Raw genomic sequence first — 7,564 nt, 5'->3', positions numbered from 1 at the left:
TTCACACCGCCATCTCTCTCTCTTCTTTCCCATTTTTATTTCATCCTCCTTCACATTCAAAAACCCTAATCTACGTCATGTGCCACCGGATTTAAAATAAAAAACCATAGATCTGATTATATATTTCATGTTGTCGATTCTTCTCTGAAAGGATTCCGGTCAGCTAGGGTTTTCTCCGCAGCAACTGGTGGTGGATTTCTCTCTGCCGATCTAGGGTTTAACTCTAAATCCCCACCTAAAGCAACTTAGCCAAAAGGTATGTTTTCTTCTCAATCTTTAATGTTGTAACCCAGATTTCCGTTGTTGATTCCACTTTAACGTATGTTTAATCTGTTTATTGTCCATATGTGTTCTTATTTAGTGTTTTTAAACAATCTAACATTCACCAAATCACTTTTTGATGTTCATCCGAAATTTAAAATCTTAAATCATTTTGATGTTTTTCATATGTGTTATCTGTATAATCTTGATTTCAAGTTATTTTCTTCATCGATTACATTTTTTCAAAACTCCAAATTCAACAAAAGAAATTAAACTTTTCATGTTGTTCAAGTTATATCTTGATTCACTTTTGATTTCGACTAACTTTCAGTTCTAATTCACAATGGATTTGAATCAAAGCAAGCTGTTAAGTTGTGTGATAGGAATTTTGGCATTGGATTGCTGATGCATGATAGTGGATTGAGTTAGTGTATGCACGCCAACCGTTTGTGTATTTGCTTGACTGAAAGTTTTTTATTTTTTTGATGGATTGGATTACCTCTTGCACGCCAATTGTTTCATTGTTGAATTGTTAGTAGTGAATGCATGATTGTTATGGTGTTTGCCTTTTATGTATTGGATTATAATATACCACCAACTGTCTGTGTTTATGCATGAATGAAAATTTTGTTTTTTTATAAAAGTACTTAGTGTGTGCTGGATAAGAATCATACCAATGAGGCAAGAACAATTAGGTCAATTCGACGGCTGGGACTTCTAATTTGTGCAATTGAGTGTATTAAGTACATACAGTAGAAAAGCTTTAAAAAAAGTAATTAACCAAAGTTAAAAAAAATTGATAGTTGGCCATATTTTGTGATATGCTACAGTACTAATTTACCAATATACTAGACTAAACTCCAATGACAATATAAGCTGTATATTAGAATAATATATAGATACATATTTTGAAAGAATATTTATTACTTTACTTATCAATATGTGTTATTTTCTCTAGCTAGACTATATGTATCTTATAGACTATGAAGATGTGTTTATATGTAGTATATATCTGACATTTTTAGTGCTCTCTTTGTTTTGATAACATGCTAGCAACAACAATACATGTCTCAACAGATTTTTGTATTTTTTTCAACTAGCAGATACCACTTTTCTCCTAACGTTACCTCTGTATCCATATGACTGGTCCGGCCAGCTGCTGATCGTTTCTTGGATAGAACCAACATAATTTGAGAGAGAGAGAGAGAGAGAGAGAGAGAGTTGACACAGAGAGCAGAGTGCCGGGTAAGTTTGCATGAGGTTTTAACAAAGTCTAGAGCAGTAGGATTGGTAATAACACAAGTGGTGTAGTGGAAGTTGATTAGAAGGATTAGCAAGTAAAATGTAAGTCCTTAAAGTTTGATATTGTAGTTTAGTTCCTTGAGATGTTCAGGAGGATTAGATAGTAGACACTCATGAAATAGTTTAAGACCAAACTTGTTTTTTAGTTAAAGTGTTACCTCTTTTCTAAGATCATTTTTCCTAAGTTGTATGTGACCTATGCAAACCTCAGAACCTAACCCGATTCTATCTAATTAAAAATACCTTTGTGTTTATTTTTCTATGTAGATATTCAATCTCAAGCTTTCTGGAGCAGGAACATTTCGCTAAGATAATTTCTTGGAATTGACATTTGTTAAAAATACCATTCAATGTACTTTTTTCCATATAATCTAATGCATAAGGTTAAGGGTTAAAGAATAGGTTGTATAAGTCTGTTATCGTTGTGTAGTTCACGTTTGTATGCATTGCTTTTACGGCTAATTAGCATTAAAGTAATCATTTTTGTGCAAAAATGCATCACGTTGCTGTTGAATAGGAGTATTTTTAATCTTTTATTTTTACCAAGTATAGTGTGTACCTGAAAAATACTAATTTGTTAGCTTTTTTTATTATCAACATAATTACTTTAGAGCAATATGGTAGTTATCTGCTCACACCATGACACCTTGGGCCACATTTTGTTTGCTTCGTTGTAAAGCAAGTGAGTTTAATTTGGTGAACATGCTTTGTTTGCTAGGGTTAAGTTTTAATATTATTAAAGCTAGGGTTTAATTTCTGGTTGAATGGTTAGGATTTAGACCGGTCAAAGTTAGGTTAGGGAGATGAGAGATTGATATATGAGGTGAAATGTTATGTTGTTTGAACTTTTTTAATGTGTTTATGAACCGTTTTTGGATTGATTTTTGATAGAGTGTTAGATGATGAGTGATTTTTGTTGATTGTTAAGGTGCATCAGGTTGGAGAGACTGTGAATGTGGATTACTTTTCAGTTGATGGGGTTTCGGATCATGAATTGCATCTTGATGAGGTTGTGAAACAAAGGGAGGAGCTTCAGCATTTGGAGGTTAATTTGAAGGCTAGATTGATTGCTAGATCAGAAGTGACTGGGATTCATGAACGGTTTGATTCGCAGATTAAAGAGCATATTACTTCAAATGTTAAACTTCAGGTGTGTGGGAGTGTCTTGGTTTAAGGATTTATGTTTGTAGTTATAGAAATTTATCGCTTACTAGAGTGTTTGTGTGTAAAGGAACAACTGCATGAAAGGGAAAAGACTATAATGGACTTGCAAAGAACTTTGGATGATAAGGATAAAGAGCTTCATGCAATTAGATTGGACCATGAAGCGGTATTCACCTAAATATTCATGATTTATTTAATGCTTTTATTTATCTGTTATTTTTTTATACATATATTTTTGTTCTTCATTGTTATAGGCATGGGCTAAAGAGGACCTCATACGTGAGCAACAAAAAAAATGAACTGGCAACTTTTCGGTATATCTTTTTAGTTCAAAGTTTAAACCTTCCATGTTTTTTAGAATTCTGATAATACTTAAACATGTTTACTCTGTGGTTGTATATAGACTTGCATGTATTAGTCACACTGTGGGGATGTATCTAAAATTTGATGATTGTAATATAAGTCATCATATATGCATTTGTAGGAGAGAACGTGATAATCCTGAAGCTGAAAAGGCTCAGCATATTAAAAAAATCCATGAATTACAGAAACATGTTCAAGAAAAGGAGAGGTAGCTCACGAAATTGCAGGAACAGGTACCCTTTCAGCTATTCTTTTGTAATATAAACCAATACCATCATGATTTCAAAGCTTTTTAATCTTTATTCTAATTGCCACAATATCATTGACTTGTGTTATATGTTATATCAAACTGAGCACATCAAGTCAAAGCATTTATGATGATCTATAAAGTTGGCTTTTAAAAGGCGCTACTGGCATGCGCCTCAGGCACAAGGCTGGTCACTTCTGAATTGAAAAGGCCTAATGTGTACACAAGGCACACTAAAGGCGAGGCAGGCGCACAGAAAAGCGGCTTGAAGCGCACTCGGCTCCGGAGTCTACTGGTGTTGAACATGTTGGAGGCAGTATGTTTGATCATGTGCCTAAAGCTGATGGAGTTTATATGACAGTTAGCCTTACACTTGAGGTTCTTCTCAATTGCATTTGAAAAGTATTTATAACACAGTTCATATTTATTTGTGAAGCTTTGATAGAAATATCATTATAAAATTATTTAGAGCTCAAGTTAGGTGACATGGAATTTTCGATATCTTTTGATAGTACCACTTAAACGACGAGAACCATGAAAATAAAATAGTATCAGTTACAATGAATATTTGCTTTTTAAATCCATCATTTCAAGTAATGTCGTTTTTTAAACCAAACATGGTGTAATGAGAAGGGTGATATAAAACGTGAAATATGTTATCAGGTGGCATTTTGTTTGTCTATTAGGGATGAGCATGAGTATTTGTAGTTTTCATATCAACAGGTTTTGGTATTAATGGCCGGGTTACTTTACTTTTTTATAAGAGGCTCGGTTAATTCCGTTGACCATCGGTTAACTGTCGGCTTTGAACATAGATTGATTCAATGATCAACAATTGCTTTTGGCTTCACCTTTGTGTAGGGTGTTTTTAAATTATATCTCTAACATATGCAATTCTAAGATATTCCTTTTAGAAGTTGACATTGTATTATTTGTGAAATAATGTCATATTATAACCTCATTATCTCTGTTCTAAACTTCTACTAATTGATGTTCTTTATTTTAATAGTTTATTACCTGATCATAAGTTGAGGACACTTTTTCAGCAACCTCTGAATCACCTTCGAGATTTAAAGGAATTCAATTCACTTCTATCATCTGGCAATGGGAGGAATGACTAAAACAGAGGTACATCAAATTGTGTTACAATTCCATAGACTAAGTTACATTTGTAGATGCTTCTCACAACAATAGTCACTAAGTCAAATGTGACTAAAATATGAGATTTTATTGTATATAACTACCAAGCCAAATATGATTAACACTTTTGGAGGCTTTCCATTCGTTTGACTCATTTCTTATTTATTTATTTTTTTACCCTTCTCACCAATTAGTAATTTAAGATAACTGGGTCGACCCATTTTATGTTATGTTATTTGCTAAGCCAGTTAGTTCTAAGGTTCGGGGTATCTATGTTGGTTTTACAATTATTAGTAAATCCAATTGCTTCCTTCCCTTGGGGGTAGTATTTTTTATTATGATAGGGGGCAAATAGCTTTTTTATTCAAATAATAAATAACGACTATTTGCAAAAGTGATGTGTTTTTAACAGGTAGATAGATGTTTCCTCTACCTACGTTAGTTGATTTTAGTTTATATTGATAGTTGAGACTTGATTAATATATTATTTATCTTGACTATTTTTTTCACTTGAAACACTTCATTTATAAGGTTGCTTGTGTTGTGTCTGCATAAACTGTTGTCTCAATACATGGTGTTAAATTCCAAGAGATTCTTCGAGTCAATGAGGTGGTTTAGTGAACACATTCATCTCTATTTCAAAATTATATTTTGATCCACTATTGATGCGTAACAAGGTAATTGAACTCAAATCCCTTTAGTTGTTGATATGCATTTATGGTAGGGGTGTCAATTGTGTCTGGTTGGCAGGTTGACAGGTTGCGGGTTGGCGGGCTGAAACCCGCACATGTAAATTCAGGTCAACCCGAACACGTCCCGTTTAACCCATTTTTAAATAGAGTATGTTGACAAGTTATAAACGGGTTGTTGGATTGTAAGCGAGTTGTTGGTAACATGTTTAATAGTGAGTATAAGTGGGATAGGTATATAGTATAGTGGGACAAAACTAACGTTATTATTACTAACCATGTAAAATGAAAAACATAAAAAATCTAAAAGTTTTCTTTTCTAAATACTTAAATGGGTTATCGGTTAAACCGTTTTTATATGGTTCAACGCGAACCCAACCTGTTTTTAATACGGGTCAACCCGAACCGGGCCCGTCTTTTATACGTGTCATGTCGTGTCTACCTAAATGAAGTGTTTCTTCGTGTCAGGTTCGGGCCGCGTCAAGAGTTACCACTCCTAATTTATGGTATACATTTCACAAACCACATATTCTAATTGCACTTAAATATGCAGGTTTAGGTTGGATACATTGCAAGCTTTTAAGGAAGGGCGTTATGCTACCAAGAGCTGTCAGCTTGTGTGCAAATAGGTCTATCGACAACTGTTTTTAACAATATTTGTTTTTTATATAAGTTGGGGGTGTTAAAATATGTTAATAATCGTAACACGAGAACCAATTGTGAGTATAGTAGCATCTACATCTATGTATAATTTATTAAATCGATAAATTTATAAGAAGTATTTCCTTTATACAGCACGTGTATTTATTCATAACATTTTATGTTAAGGTGTATAAAGAGATTTTCAACGAATTGTGATTTCTGCATATTGATGGTTAATAAAAGGTTGTTACCTGATCCGTTTCAACACGTGTATTTATTCATAACATTTTATGTAAACGACGATGATGATGAGATATTATCTTTAATCAACCCGTGTAATACACGGGTTCTTAAGCTAGTTAGTCATATATATTAAACTTCAAACAAGTCAAAACTTACTAAATATATCTAAGGTGAGCCAAAACGAGCAAAAGTTTCCTTAATTGGAAATTAGAAAACCTAAAACGTTACATATGTTACACTATTTTTTGTTTTAAGCGATTCTTGAAGGAATTTAATTAAATATATTATTTATTTATTAATAAACTTAATAAAAGTAATTATTATTTATTAATTTCAAAAATTAATAATAATAAAATTTTAAATCCTATTGATTTTGAATAAAACCTATCAATTATCCTTAAAAACCTTGAAATTAGGAGATAATACTTAGAGTTTTGGTTAAAATACAACTCCTACACCTCCACCCTTCACAAAATTCGACCTATAACACCTTCACATCACCCTCATTTAGCCAAATTCAACAAGTCTAGCTCTTATCTCTCCTTAGTTCGAAAATCATTAAGCTTCTCCATCATCCTCTTTGGTTTTCTCAAGAACAAGAACATACACTTTCGTGTAAGACAAATCCTTATCAAACTTAGTAAATGTATTTGGAGTCATCTATGCAACCAGTGAGTTACATAGCCCTTTTTCATTTTAAACTTTTTGGGTGAAACATGTGCAATTATTTGAACAATAGAAATTACTTATGCAATATCATATTATCTTTATATGTCTTGTCTTAGACTTTAGTTGGTGAACTAACATTAGAAACAGTACAATCATATACTTTGGTCAAGCTAACTTTAGTAGATTATAGCACTATAGGTCTAACAAACACATCCTATTCATTGACCTTTTTTTGGGTGGGTGGGGGGGGGGGTGATTGAAACAACATCATTTACAAAGGTTAACTTTTGGAGTTCCTTCAGTCACTAGGGTTGGTTGTACATCATCCTTTGCTCCCAATGTGTTTGTTTTCACAAGATTGTTTTAAATAAACTTTTGGCATGCTAATTGCTTAACACATCTTTTATATCGTATTTGCAAAACCTATGTATGCTCACCAACTGTTTATAGTTGACTATTTCATTTTCCACATGTTTCAGGAAGCAATGCTTGATGCTTATCACGATAGCATACATCTAGGAAGCTTTCGGACTTAGATTAACTTTAAATTTAAACTAGTTATCTTTGTGTTTGAACAATTTGTTTCATGTATGGATTATCTTTAATTTGATTAATGTAATATTTGAATTTTTAATAGTTGATCATGTGCTTTTGAAAAACTTTGTTTCACCATGATATTTCCACTATCAGTCGGGGTGTTACAGCTGGTGGCGCTGACCAGAAGGAGGGTTGCGATTTTGTGGAACTTCAAACTAACCCTAGACCCCTATTTATGAGTCTCTCAAACTTAAGGAATAAGATAGGGTTTGAATTCAAATCTTGTAATTATCATCAAAATAATAAT

General features: G+C 32.8%; 1 long non-coding RNA gene across 7 annotated transcripts; it reads left to right on the top strand.

The window, feature by feature from the left end:
* On the top strand, positions 1 to 5,934 carry LOC110928578. Of its 7 annotated transcripts, XR_004888193.1 has the most exons (8): positions 1 to 256; positions 2,492 to 2,713; positions 2,795 to 2,893; positions 2,982 to 3,041; positions 3,212 to 3,715; positions 4,347 to 4,465; positions 5,067 to 5,154; positions 5,720 to 5,934. It is a non-coding gene; the product is annotated as an uncharacterized LOC110928578 (long non-coding RNA). The 7 variants fall into 7 exon arrangements; XR_004888192.1 differs by having other exon boundaries at positions 2 to 256; positions 5,067 to 5,934; XR_004888194.1 differs by lacking the exons at positions 5,067 to 5,154; positions 5,720 to 5,934 and adding an exon at positions 5,009 to 5,027 and having other exon boundaries at positions 2 to 256.
* The last annotated feature ends 1,630 nt before the right edge of the window (positions 5,935 to 7,564 follow it).

The sequence above is a fragment of the Helianthus annuus genome, chromosome 3 (assembly GCF_002127325.2).
Source record: "Helianthus annuus cultivar XRQ/B chromosome 3, HanXRQr2.0-SUNRISE, whole genome shotgun sequence".
Taxonomy (NCBI): Eukaryota; Viridiplantae; Streptophyta; class Magnoliopsida; order Asterales; family Asteraceae; genus Helianthus; species Helianthus annuus.
Note: the sequence above shows the minus strand (reverse complement) of the source record. Positions and strands in the feature narration are given on the sequence as shown.